Source organism: Stylophora pistillata, chromosome 4 (assembly GCF_964205215.1).
Source record: "Stylophora pistillata chromosome 4, jaStyPist1.2, whole genome shotgun sequence".
In the NCBI taxonomy this organism is placed as follows: Eukaryota; Metazoa; Cnidaria; class Anthozoa; order Scleractinia; family Pocilloporidae; genus Stylophora; species Stylophora pistillata.
In genome coordinates, this window is record NC_142522.1 from 9,486,132 (window position 1) to 9,500,556 (window position 14,425).

Here is a 14,425-nt window from a genome sequence, read left to right on the forward strand (position 1 = left end):
TTTGTAAACCGCAGATGGCAAGTTTAAACAAAAGAAATGAGCTGACATCAGGTTGCAGACATGTCAGGAAATTCCTGTTAAAGAACCTAACGTTACGATAGCGCGTGCAGTATGTTGCGCGCGCATGTATACATTGTTTCGTCTTTTAAATTTTGGTGGATTGTAACCGTTATTTCTGGCAGTTGCCTGACGATTGCTTCGCAAGAGGCATGAAACTCAGAGTTGCAGTAAAAGTTCAAGTAACCTAATTCTTGAGGTATAATTATCCATAGCTCTAGCCCTGCTATTGAGCACTTTTTAGTAGATGATGATCTCATTCCGCTATTTTGGTTATATATATATATATATATATATACACTGTCGAGACCCACATAGTTCGAAACAGTGTGCACCCTGTCTGCAGTATATATATATATATATATATATATATATATATAAAGTGTGACTTGATTTTCGTAGAACAGTGCTCAATACATAGAAGTAGAGCGAAGTATATATTGTGGTAGGAAAAAGACAAGTAAACTACAAGTTCATCCCTACAAGCCTGTTTCGTGGTCGCCCACAAATCCCCTGATGAGTGGGCGACCACGAAACAGGCTTGTAGGGATGAACTTGTAGTTTACTTGTCTTTTTCCTACCACAATATATATATATATATATATATTTATTATAAACTGGATCATTGGATAATGCAATTCAAGACTTTTTATTGGCTCAGCCATTATGGTATATGAGCCAATATACCATAATCTAATTTCTGTACATTGTTAAATCCGGTTTCTTCTCACAAAATAAAGTCGAGAAGATTCTTGGGGGCGTTTTTTTTAATAAAACAATTATTCCATTCTCGCTTGTTGGATATGAGATGATTATAGCCAACTCGGCGCTACGCGCCTCGTTGGCTATCTATCATCTCATATCCAACGCGTGCTCGTGGAATAATTGTTAAATATATATATCACTATCGGTATTAATATTTAATTCAAGAGTTTATAAGCTTAAGTTCGACATATCTTCCACGCATCTCATTGAAAGCGATCTGAAGTTTTTCAAATCTTAGCATTAAGGCAGGCTCATATCTTTACCGAATAATAATAGCTTACTGTAATTACTGAATAATAATGGCTTACAATACGTGCCACACACTTTACTCAATATCTATCACGAAATAGATAACGAGTAGCTTAGCCAATAAGATTGCAGCGTGATGGTACATTTATGCCAATTATTATGAGAAGTTCGTTTGCTCTAATTTTCGTCATTATCATTGTTACTCTATTGTATATGGGCAGTGATGACGTACTGCTTTTGATTGAGTAACATGATGAACTACACTGGTAAAAGACATACCGCAAAAGAATTAGGTCTTCTCAGAATTGTCTAAATTCTTCTAAGAAACTACTGAAACAAGGTAAACTTGTTCGATAAACACCGGTAACAAGACAGAAAATATACTGAATTGGAAAACACAGAAAGTGTTCGAGATATGGTTTATTTCCATAAGGTCGTAGTAGTAGCAAGTAGGATAAATAGTGTAAGAAATATACAACTTTTTTTAGAGACATGTTTCGGCATGCTTATGCCATCTTCAATCAATGAGTAACTGAACGTGAGTAATTATATAACAGACAAGTAGATGAATAAAATATTTACAGTATGATGTAATACAAAAGCGGGTACTAATTACAGTGTGACAACAAACATGAAATTAAAGGTGTGAATTAAAATGCTAGAAAAGTGTTATAATGCTGTAATTGTCTTTTAAGTTCAGGTTTGATCTTATTTATATAAAAATCTTCTTTGAGTTTTAAATCAACTGAGTTGTTGGCAGAATCGCTGTTTTTCTCTTGCACAACGCAAAAATTTGGGGGAATAGACCCTGGTTTTAAGTTGACAAGCAAGGAACCCGGGATTTTCCTAAAACAATCGGCTTCAAAGTGGTCGCCACATAGCCATTTCTTATAATATAGTTTATTGCTAAAAAGGATTGAAGACCATATACGTAAACAATTAGATGTTTCTATTAGAGGCCACTTTCTTAATTCAATTTTAAGAGTTTGAAATCTGTAATCACTAACATTTCTTAACGTGTTTCGCTAAATCTGGCCACGGTTTGTACACTATCAATATTTTTGGATAAACTAAAGTTGTGGTTGAAACAGCTGATGGTTAGACATTTGTGGTGAGAAATTTACGGTCTAAAATTTATTACAACAAATTTCAGCTAATTTTCTTTATTTGGAAGGTCCTTGTTCGTGTGTTATTACCTAACTGAGGAAAAAAAAAAGAAAATTCAACAGAGGATATCCCAAAGAATTATCTGTCTTTGAAAGCGTTGGTAAAACAAAAATACAACATCCTCAGCAATAATACTAGACTTCCACTTGAGTTTCATGGTGAGTTTAGGATGACAGATAAGGAAATTAAGGCTGATAGTTTCTAAAGAAACTGTTTGGGGCTGCGTCGGTGGGGGTAACGAAATAATTTGAATATATCGACAAAGTTGAAATGGTAAATTGGCCACCGTTACGATTATAAAAGCTGACGTTTCGAGCGTTAGCCCATCGTCGGAGCGACGAAGGGTTAACGCTCGAAACGTCAGTTTTTATAATCGTAACGGTGGCCAATATACCATTTCAACTTTGTTGATATATCCAAATTAGATAAGGAAATTAGACCACTTAACTTCCATTGTGTCCACTACGTTTTGTTACTATGCAGAGTTTCGCTATACTGAACTAATGAAGATTATTATTAAAAACTGGATCATTGGGTAATGCAATTGAAGACTTTTTATTGGCTTAGCCCGTATGGTATATGAGCCAATATACCATAATCTACAAATATGGTAAGCGTTCGCGTCAGCTTAAAATTAAAAAGGAGCTAAAAAATTTGTCTAATATAAAGATTTGTCTAATATCTTGGGGGCGTTTTTAGTAAAACAATTATTCCACTCGCGCTTGTTGGATACGAGATGATTATAGCCAACTCGGCGCTACGCGCCTCGTTGGCTATCTATCATCTCATATCCAACGCGCGCTCGTGGAATAATTGTTAATTATCATATGGCATTATTCAACTGAGTGTTGAGAGTAGTAGAGATGCCCTCGGCTATTTTTTTTTACCATGACTTGAAATGTTTTCGAAGGCATCGTATATATTCAAGTAAACTGTTTTAATTTTGGAATATAAAATTTGTCAAGAACTTCAAAGAACTATTATAGGTACTACTGTTCTAAGCACTATAAGCATAAACATCGAAACTATTACAGATTTTGGTAGTCTTGTAAACGGTGCCGTCATTACTATTGTTGGCTTTGTATGGGGTGAGTCTCTTGGTATGGTTAAAACAAACAAACACACACAAAAAGAAACAGAGCAAAAATGTTGTACTTTTTGTAAATGAACATCACTTTACATATTATGCACGATCCTCGCAGTAGATAGCGCTATTTAAGCAAAAGCGAAAATCAGACCTGAAAAAAATCAGGCCTGTACGGGATTCGAACCACTGACCTCTGCGATACTAGTGCAGCGCACTACCAATTGAGCTAACAAGCCAACTGGGAGCAGGCCGTTGAGTTGATTCGTAATAAACCCGTGAAAGTGATAATCCCGTACAGGCCTGATTTTTTTCAGGTTTGATTTTCGCTATTGCTTAAATAGCGCTATCTACTGCGAGGATCGTGCATAATATGTATCTAATACCGCAGTTCAAAAATATATGAACTTCATATATTTCATTGTATAGAACATCACTTTGTTGCCTGTTTGAGATTCGATTGCCACTGCAATTTTCACCATCTCATCAATGTTTTAAGCTGCATTCATTCTCTTTCGTTGATCCTGTTGAAGAGACCCGAATTTATCGACCAGGCTCTAAATGCTTGGCTTTGCCTTATGGTAATTCAGTTACTAACTTAGACTGGTTGGCTAATATACCGGCTTTAACTACACCGATAGATAATTATAAGTCTTGGCCGCGCTGAATTCAGAGGGTCTTCCCGCTGGTTATGCTCAGTTTTGAAGATGCAAGAGGCTTTGTAAAATGTTACCACCACACGGATGCATATCAAAGTTTGTCCTTTCATGCTGTTATGTTCTCGTATTTTTTGAAGTGGCCATCAGAACCATCAGTAATACTTTCCTACATCATTATGTACAAAACGACCTGTCTGCCACATTATTTCCAATTCCCCAAGACTCGCTTACATCCGGGAGATCATTGTCGTCCTGAGACGCTCCGTACTTGTTTTCTGAAAACAGCCTTGGAGAACTAGCAATTTCAATCTCCCTTTCTTACCATGCATCGATTACTTTTCTTGGACTATTTATGTCGCGATTCGGGGAATCCCTTAAAAATGAGACAGTTTTTGCATTCATCCATATGGTGATCATTAGAAGATGCAAAACAAAGACATGTTTTCTTTCACGCTCCGCTTCTCCTGCAAGAAATTGGATTGGCACGGAATGTGGTGCTCAAATCGCAAATGTAAGTAACATCTAGACATCTGCCGGAAAAATTTACGTAAAAGTTTTTTTTTTATATAAGGTTTTAAACAGGTTAGCACTAAACTGCATGTAAAAACGGTTCGAAAATGGTGATCATCTGGTGAAGTCCAATCATTATGGCTTAGACTTCCACACACGGGGCTTGCAGTGAAAGTATGCCGGAGAGCTCCATACAATTCCTTATAATTTTATTATGAGGAATTGTTTGGAGCTTTTTCTGCTTTAGCCCAGGCGCGGCGGGTGTTGTCACGTGTAATCCTCACGAGGTGTTTTTTCCAGACGCTCTTCTGACAGAATAATGTCACATAATGAAAGCAAATCAGAAACGATTGAAGAGCAACTCCGGCTAGCACATGTCATCAAGTTCATTAAAACGAGCATTGATTTCCTGCACATTAACAAGCCTTTGTTTTATACCATTACACCGATCTCGAGCTCATTTGTGTTTCGAAAATAGATCAATTAGCTACATAATTTTGACGGAATTTGCGAAGGATTTTGAAGATGAAGAAAAACGAAAGGAGCGAGTTATCAAAACACGAAAAACACTCCAGAAGAAATTTAATTTTAATTTAATAATAAGTTCTTATATAGCGCATTAAAATTGAACTCTATGCGCTTTACAATTACAAATTAACAAAATTTCAATAAAAATCCTATACATGCAATTCGCTACTCTATCTAAACTAATGAATTATTACGTGTTATACATATGTTTGACAACGTACGATATCAAAAAATCTGGTGGCTTAATTTTTGAAAAGATAAGTTTTCAATAAGCGTTTAAAGGAGTAATAAGCGTTTAAAGAAAGAAACAGAAAGAGAAAAGAATGGAGAAATAAGAAACAAGGGAAGCAAATGCCGAATTCAGCGAATAAAAATGTTGAACTATAATCATTCAACTGCGAAACAAATGACTAAGTGCCCTGTACTTCTGAATCTAAGGAAAAGAGGCCGTGTCTTTCGAACCAATATATATCTTGAGCCAGAAAATATCACGAAACCCCGTCTCCTCGCGCTTAAACCAGGCAGTCAAGAGAAGAAGGTGAACTTGGGTGTTTGCCCAAGAGCTGCTAAGATGATTCAAATGGCTGTCGGTGCCGACTCAGTCGTCTTGCAGAGACCTCGCGAGAAACGTCATCAAACCTTTTTAACTGCAAAAAAAAAAAAAGAAAAAAAAAGAAAAAAAAAAAAACACAGCGAGTAATAGATCCAAATTTGAACCCAAAGAACTTAGGCCAGAAAACATTAAATACTTGTCTAAAAATCCAGTTGACAGTGAAAGCTTTGGACAGTGTTTTCTTAGGCGCTATCGAGGGATCGAGGTTATTGTCAAGCAAATGACTCACAATGAAACGTCAGAGGATAAAGAACGAGCTAGGAGAGATTTACTCCACGAAACAAAGGTTGCTTCTGCTTTAGGGGACCATCCAGATCTACCTATGCCTTGTGACTCAACTTCAAAGTGTTCAGCAAGAAAGTTTAACCCTCCATCGAGCGGCCGATAGCAACGTAGTTAGTAAAGCAAACTGTATTTCTATATTCCAAAAGATATGTAGTGCTTTAGACCATGTGCATTCTAAAGGATACCTTCATAACGATATAAAAGGAAACAATGTTGTACTAGAACAGCCCTCAATCTCTTGGTAATTCAACCCAGTTCTTATCGACTTTGGAAAGAGCCTTAAGGTTTCATCTGTTACGTTGTACCGCAGAAACGGCACCGTCATGAAATACGAAGGGAAAAGCTATTTAGCCCCTGAGGTTGTAAGTGAACGACTCCACAGCGTTGTCAGTTACATTTTTTCATTGAGAAGAATGCGTAAGGCGATATCGTCTATGTTGGGTTTTTATGAGAGGGTCCGAGAAAATTGGTTAAAATGTCAACCAGAGATAAGCCGTCAGAGAGACCTAGCCTTGATGTTTTCTCTCGTAAGATTGCTGAAGTTAAATTTAAGGTGTAGTATTAACATTTTCCAAGTCGGTAGACCTAATATCAGATAGAATCGCATCATTTCATAAAATCTCGCATTCTGATTGGTTAACGAAGCGAGGTGCTCAGCTTGGAATTGCGAGTTGAAAACAAGGCTAAGTGATATTTTTCCCATTTACGTATACATAACAACTGTAAGTGATGCTGTTTTCTTTTTTTTTTTTTTTTTTCTTGTTTTTATTCAAATATGCGATTCAAGGAAAATCCATTACTTGACTCGTGATATCGCGTAAAATGCACTAAAAAACCGATATCGTACCCATCCTTTTTCGATTCGTGCGATATCGCATTTTGCGTGCAATTTAAAGTTATTTCCCATCGTCACGGCCAAACCTCACTCTTGTTAAGCGGGAAAAAAATCCTAACTTGTAAAAACCAAATTTATTAGCACTTTTGAAAAACATTCATACTCCCCTTTTTACAGCCACCTCTTCGAAAATTTCATCGACGATGGCCTTCGCTTCTAGGTCGCCAAATGCGCACACGTTTGGAAGCACCACCGCCAAACTTTCCCTGTTTTTTCCGCACACGTAATGCACGTTCTTGATGACGGGACTGCTTCGCTGCTTCATGGACAGCACCTTTTCTGGAGTATCCAATTCTTCATTTTCGCTGTTCTTCTTTTAGATTTGGGGAAACATTCTTGTTTTCAGCTCTTTGCGAGTTTCCACTGCTTGGGAGTTTCGTAGCCATAGATGACGACGTCTTGTTCGTTGGTGTCGTTGGCATTTCCAAGCGCCGTCAAGCACGTGGTCGTTCTTTGTATGCTTGGCTTTCGTTTTCTTCGTCAACAGGCATGCTAATGAGATCTACTGTGTTCTGAAAAGCTCTCAGCTGCGAAATGAATTGAGCTTTCAGGAGAAGAACGGCGAAGCAGAGTGGTTATTAACCCAAACTAGGGACAGAAAATTTCCGTTGCATTTGAAGACTTCTTGTTAGAGCAGTGGCGGCCATCTTGCAGCCGAATGAAGGCACTGTCGATTCTTTGAAATCGCCTGGAAAACTGGCGACATTAGGCGACCGCTTAAAATATCGTGTCGGCGTTGATCCACAAACTTTCGAACTCAGAATGTACCAACTCAATTGTGGACTTAATTCAGGGCTGACTGTACAGCACATATTACAACTTGGAACACCATTACATTGCTTTTATGTTCAACTTTGAGATACTCAATGTAGAAGTGGAATGGAGAAAGGCTGAGCAAAAAGTATTAGAGCTATCATAATCAACTAACTTCAATTTTGCTTTCAGATTTTTTTTTTATATTTTAGTCCACTTTTATATTGCAACTAATGCTTCCAGCAGCATTTACCATGCTATGAGCATTTCTAAACTGCTTTCTGCTATTTTTGGCTTTTTTTTTGTTAATTAAGAAACTAAACGTTTTCACATCTGCCTGTGGTGCATCACTTTATTTGACGTAATATAAAATGATTGTAAAGAATGACTTTCCGAAAACATACCTATATTAGAACTATTGCTGCGATGACCACAATGTAAATGTAAATACATTTTGTATTTGTAAACACATGATCCTTTTTTTGAGGAAAAAAAATCCTGCAGAGAAATCAGGAGAGAAAAAAATATCTTGCAGGGCATTTAGAACGGAAAAAATATCCTGCCCAGCAGATTGCTAGAAAAAAAGTTTCTTGATGACCAGAAATCACCCTCCCCTACCCCCTCAAAAGTTAAATGGTCGGCCCCTTAATACTTGCAGTGCAAAGCACTTGTGTCTTCTCATATGCTTTGTTCAACTAACGTCGTACAATGATAATCAAGAGATATCTTTAAACTTGATGATGATCGGACGAGCAACAACTGAAAGTCTTGAATTGTTAGCCATCGCTATTCAAGCGAAACCCTGATTCTCGGAAATGACTGAATGGATGCACCGTGAACTCGTTGGAAGAGCAATGAAGTTTTGTTACTTCAAAAATGTCTTATAGTTGTCCCACCCGTAACAAAACATAACACTGCGAAAAAAACTAAGTTTGCGCAGTGAAACAAAGTATTTTCAGTGCTCCACGCTTTAGACCAAAGTGAGTGTCTTCCTTCAGCCGAGACGATTGCATCGCTAAACTAATTTTTTTTCTCACGTCCTGGTGTCGCCCGACGTGTCCGACAAATTACATTCTGTTTATCAACACTAGTACTCTACTGCCAGACACTGAACATAAATATTTGGCAATGCTTATCTCATTTTAACATCCAGAGTAGCCTTGAGAACCCACAGAACAGTAAGTCGTCGTAACATTGTAATCACTGCAAATAGGAGGTTCCATTTTGAAAAAGCAATTTCATTTTTCATTTTTCATTTTACAATTATGGTTTCTCCTACGTCATATCCGGCAAGAGTGGTTCGTCATATCAACACTCCGAATTCACCATCGCTGAAATAAATTCGGTCTGTGATATCAAAGACAAGGACAAGTTTTCTATGGAGATACAAAGAAATACCACTTAAGAAGAACTTTGATTCGGACAGTTTTAAGAGAAAGCATGCCGTTTCTTTACCGAGGCCGAAGAAGACCTTTTCGATGCTGTTTGGGAGTAATGAGGTGGTGCATTTCGATCGTTTGGTGTCTGAAAAAATGCATTTTGATGAAAGGTTGGTAAGGGAAAGAGGCTACGGAAAATTTCTGGCGTGAAGGTAAGAGAGACTAAATAAGATATCGAGGAGAATACCTTAAGCATTGATTTTGTCCGTGCGGTGGTACAGTTACTATCATAAAACAAGTATTTGCTTTAATAAGTGTGGAGTGCCAAATATGCACTTTTAGTGGCAATCATAATAATAGAAAAATTTATTATCGGAATTTTTTCGTTTTAAACTGAGCCTCACTGGAAATGAGGGATTGATACGAGTTGTTCTTTATTGATCAGAGAAAATCCCTGTTCAGTGTACAGAAGATGGAGTTTGTGACATGCTACTGCTAGTTTAAGAAAACGTAAGCTTCCGTTGCATTACTTCTGTAAAAAGCAAAACAAGGTCTTGAAAGCGTGAACTGCAAGAAGAGAAAAATAAGCCTGTTGTAACTACCAAGCAAATAAAGTTATTTCTGTATCCAAGTGAACCGCTAATTATTAATTCGGGTCAAGATCCACATCGTCTCTTGAAACACGTTAGGCAGGTAAAAAGCAATTTATTTTAAGTATAAATAAGAATCAAACTTCTTTTTCCTAATCAATTGTAATGGCCACCTTATTAATGCGGAAACAACTCGTTCAATGTGCAGCAAGGAGCACATCACGACATAAACAGAGGATGATTGCATCGTTATATTTAAAACTAAAGCTTCAGGTCTCACAAGTTTTATAAATTATTCACATATATTGGCTGAGTAGAAGCTTTGGTCGCATCAACTAGTGCAAACCTGCTACTTTGATGGGCAGACGCCATCAGATTTGAAATGTAGCTGTATAACGTGACATGGCGTGACTCAGAAAACTAGAATACGACTAGGCTAGCTTCGCATCTAACGCAAATAAAATAAAATTTCTTTTCCCGGACTATATCTTCGAAACGACCATTGTCTCAGAGACCCGGTGGGGAGGGAGGAGGCATTGATAAAGGCAACCTCTGAGACACGCTCCGAAATCCGGATATAAAGTTATCCAGCTTAGAAAGGAACTTTGAATGGAAAATTTTATTGCCCCTTGTTTGATTCAAACCGCAAAGGATCTCCGGCGAAGAGTTTTTCACTAGGATCTTTATATCTGAAAATACTTCATCCTACTGGTTTTGAATCAATACTCCAAATGGTGTCAGAGCAACTGAATTATCATAATAAGTAGAGGTTAGGTGTCACCTCCAATATTTTTTATTTCAGAAACAAATTCATTTGCAATTCCAGGTATCTGGCACTTAGGGTTAGGGTTAGGGGTTGACCGAAAGCCGTAAAACGGTCAAAAATGTAGGCCGTTAGGCATAAAAATTGACAAATTTTAACCTTTGGCCGTAAACTGGCAAAAATTCTAACCGCTAGCCGTAAAAACCATCATCCCATTCCTCGGAGAAGCGGTTATATTATAGCAGGGACATTGCGATCGATTGTGTAATACTTGCAAATTATTGAATCACTGACTGTGCAAAACTAAAGAAATCCTGATGTAGTACGGCGACAAAACTACTCTCTTACGTTCCCTATCAGTATTTAGAGCCTACGTGTTAAACTGTGACTAGAATCGACTGCAGTAAATGTTGCTTCATCACAAAACTGAAAACGGCGATGCCAACCGCATAAACAGATCGTCAAATGACTTAGCTGCGGAAGAAGAAATATCGGAGTGCATTTAATATAGGTGCTTAATATTATCAAATTTCATTGATTTGTTTACTTACTAAAGTAACTAGTTTTCTTAATTAAACTGGAAACCTTGCAGGTTTGATGTTTGCAGCCAATACCTAACAGTCAAGTACCAAGTAAGGTTGAGACTGATCATCTGGGTGCTTTATATTATCAAATTTCATTGATTCGTTTACTTACTAAAGTAACTAGTTTTCTTAATTAACTTGGAAACCTTGCAGGTTTGATGTTTACAGCCAATTCAATAAAAGTCAAGTACCAAGTAAGGTTAAGAGTGATCATCAAATTGCATCGTCTGTAAACGTAGCAAAATCGTTAGTCAAATGAGTGAAAAAAAATGCAGAATCAAGTCCAGGATTTGGGAAACCATTAAGTTTGGTCTTCCAAAGAGTGTGCTTCACTGGATGTTTTCTGGGATTTGAGCTCATGATTATCTGAGCGAGGTTTATTTTTCAGTTACTGACTAACATGCGATTTCACGTAAAATCGCATGTTAGTCAACTATGAATAACTCGCGAGTTATTCAACTATGAATAACTCGCGAGTTATTTATAGTTATTCGTAACTCGCCAGTTATTGAATAACTCGCGAGTTATTCGCGAGTTATCCGCGAGTTATTAAATAACTCGCGAGTTATTCAACTATGAATTGACCCTTTACATGCAAACGCATATTAGAGAGACAGAGACCTTGTAATAGACGAACTTTATCCACTGAGCGTAAATACGGGATTTGTAAAGGAAGAAGCCCCACGCCTCCTAATATCAAATTTGTCTCGCTCCACGTTTAGTAAAAACGTACAGAGTTTCAAAATACCCTTCGAGAATAGAGGAAACCTAGAGGAGGGATTTGAGAAACATATCTCTGGAGTTATTACTTCAGGAGAAAAGTATACTCTGAAACAAAGAAAATAGCGCGCACAGAAGAAAATATTGCCTTTTGTAACACAAATTCATCCGGCTTTGCCAAACCTCAAGAACATACAGATGGAGAATTATGACACCTCAAAACTGACCCTTATTATCACATCGCAAAGGAAAGTCATCAAAAGATATCCTAATAAGAGCTAAACTTTGAGGGTAGAAGATTTAAAAGCGCTAGCGAATGGTAGGAGACGCACAGGCCTATCAACACCTTTCAATGGTCGACTGCCTTTTGCTTTCCGGCTTTCCGAATTTCCGGCGTGTCGCCTCACGCAAGGTACATACATACATACATACATACATACCTACATACATATATACATACATACATACATACATACATACATACATACATACATACATAGGTTAATTGACCACTCCCCGTAGGGGCTTTCAGAGCCAACACCCACCCATCCCACCCAGGGAAGGACATCCACCACACAGTAATCTCGTGCGTGGGAAATTAACGTCTCCTACCCCTAACCCTGCAGGAGATGGGGCCTACGGTTTATTTTTCTTTATCCGAGAAGACTAGAATATCTATCCATTTCTTGATTAGAGAAAGGTAGCAAATTCTCCTTACTTATTTTAAGACCATGCGTATGGCGGAGGTTTTCATGGATCAAGTGACTCTTTTCACTGTTCTAATTAAACTGTACTTCATTCAATGATCAAGATAGAAATTTACCGCACAACACTCGCGATTATTTAATTTTCCTTCACTTAGAAAAGTAGATTTACAACACGATTGATAAATGCCCTTGCAGTAGTAACGCAATGTAACGCAACACACTAAACACAACTGAATGGGCCTTTTCGCTCCACAAAAGGGTCTCAAACACTGTCACTTAAAATGCATAAAACGTTTGTGCCGTTGGAGTGCGTTTGAGCGCGTTTGCTCAGAGCTATTGAAGAAGGATCAAAGTGGCCACACAAATCTTTGAAAGGCCTCAAACTACGACGTACAACGAATTTGACCTGCTCGAAAACTGGTCTCAAATTACATGCTAAAATACAGTGCTTGCGTTTGTCCTTGAGAATGATATAATACGTGACAAATACGCACGAAAAATACTGCTACACGTTCATAATGTATCAAATATTTACCTATAGTGAAAGGGAAAAGAAACAGCCTAACTTTTACGGAATATTCAGTCAAACTCTACCCATTTTTACCGCTTTTACCGCCATAACGCTACCACAAGGCAATGCAATCGGAGTACGCACACCGCCTGAATACACATGTAGCGCGTTTCTATGCCATCAGAAACCATTAGGGGTAACCAAGGTTACTATAAATCCTATTGATCGACGGTTTCTATCCACGCAATACTGTGTGACTACATGTTGATGAATAAACAGCTTCGCTGTACTGATTCAACCGATTCAATGATTTGATCTATCATCTCATAAACTGCGTCCTGCTGAGCGCGAAACAGGACAGGTACACAATGACAAAACTAGTTTTAACTAGTTAAAAACAGTGGAACCGGAGTAGCAAATTGGGTGACTATGCGTTAAATCAAAGTCAAGATTCTCAAACAATGCTATCAACCACAAGTGACCAATCACAAGCGACCATTCATAAGTGACCCAGCACGAAACAGACATCTATTTTGTGACTGACTACACATTTTACAGTCTCCCCTAAGAGAACATCCGCAACAGAAGAAAGACAGAAATTATCCTTGGCACTTTCGTCGGAAGAGAATAATGCTCATTATTCGTCACGTTTTCAGGAAGATGCATCGATGGTTTTTGGCAATCGTACAGTTGTGCTTCTCATTATTTTTTTGGTTATACCAGTATATCCTCTTTGCAAATAATCAGAACAAATCAGATCCTGTTGAACATCATTGGCCTGAAGGTAAGAGCACGACAGTTTGGTACATAACGAATCGTTTTGATCTGAGGGAGAGATTTTTTTTCCAAGTTAAAGAGCTGAGATACCCAACGATAAATGTTTTCGATTTCTTTCGGACTCAACTCGCAGGAATTGTTTTTCGTGCGCGGTCACATGGTTATTACTATTTTTAGAACTTTCGATCCACTCTTCGACACAAAGCTAATTGTGTTAGTTGGTAAACTATATGCAACTTTTTGCATCAGTAATTTCTAACAAGTTATTTCTAATTCTCAACAAGTTACCGAATGAATTCGTGCAACATTTTCAAATAAATTTTTATGCACTTCATAAATTTGTTCGTATTTTTTTTGGTTAGGCACAACCCCAGTCCAATGCACAGAATATGTGGCAAATGACCTTCTGGTTTAAAGAAAGAGGATGCGAACACGGACAAGAATCAGTCTAGAATGTTTAGTGTTGTAAATTGTGTAAAACTCAATTTTGGAACATTTTAACAAAATACGTAGTTGACTTTAGATCAAACTGTTTAAGAACTTGAGTAATCAATAATCCTGTTTAGCTAAGATTAAACACTGGATGGTTCTATTATATCTAGTTTCCATGTTAGAGCCTGTCAAACTTGAAATTTGCATAAAGGTTTTACGGCGTGTAATGTTTGTTCAGAGTAAATGATGTTTAGTCAGGTAACTTAAGGGTTCTTCAGACTTTTGGGAGTATTAGACAATGCAATTGTTTACGATCAACTGCGCGTAAACTAAGTTACTACTCTACTGTGACCAGAAGATCGCATCATGTTCTGTGATAGTATACTACGTTGCTCTC

General features: G+C 37.7%; 1 protein-coding gene, 1 long non-coding RNA gene and 1 pseudogene across 6 annotated transcripts in view; all 3 read left to right on the plus strand.

Moving 5' to 3' along the window:
• The window catches only part of LOC111347413 (TNF receptor-associated factor 2), a 33,907-nt gene extending 32,161 nt beyond the window's left edge, over window positions 1–1,746 (plus strand). For all 5 annotated transcript variants that reach the window (XM_088757354.1, XM_088757358.1, XM_088757355.1 and 2 more), the window contains one exon: window positions 1–1,746. This exon is cut by the window's left edge. The gene's annotated coding sequence lies outside the window, so the exon portion shown is untranslated.
• LOC148732354 (interferon-induced, double-stranded RNA-activated protein kinase-like) overlaps window positions 1–9,839 on the plus strand; it is a 14,869-nt pseudogene extending 5,030 nt beyond the window's left edge.
• Window positions 9,840–13,498: 3,659 nt separating this feature from the next.
• On the plus strand, window positions 13,499–14,191 carry LOC148732355 (uncharacterized). The gene is made up of 2 exons (XR_016000134.1): window positions 13,499–13,603; window positions 13,959–14,191. It is a non-coding gene; the product is annotated as an uncharacterized LOC148732355 (long non-coding RNA).
• The last annotated feature ends 234 nt before the right edge of the window (window positions 14,192–14,425 follow it).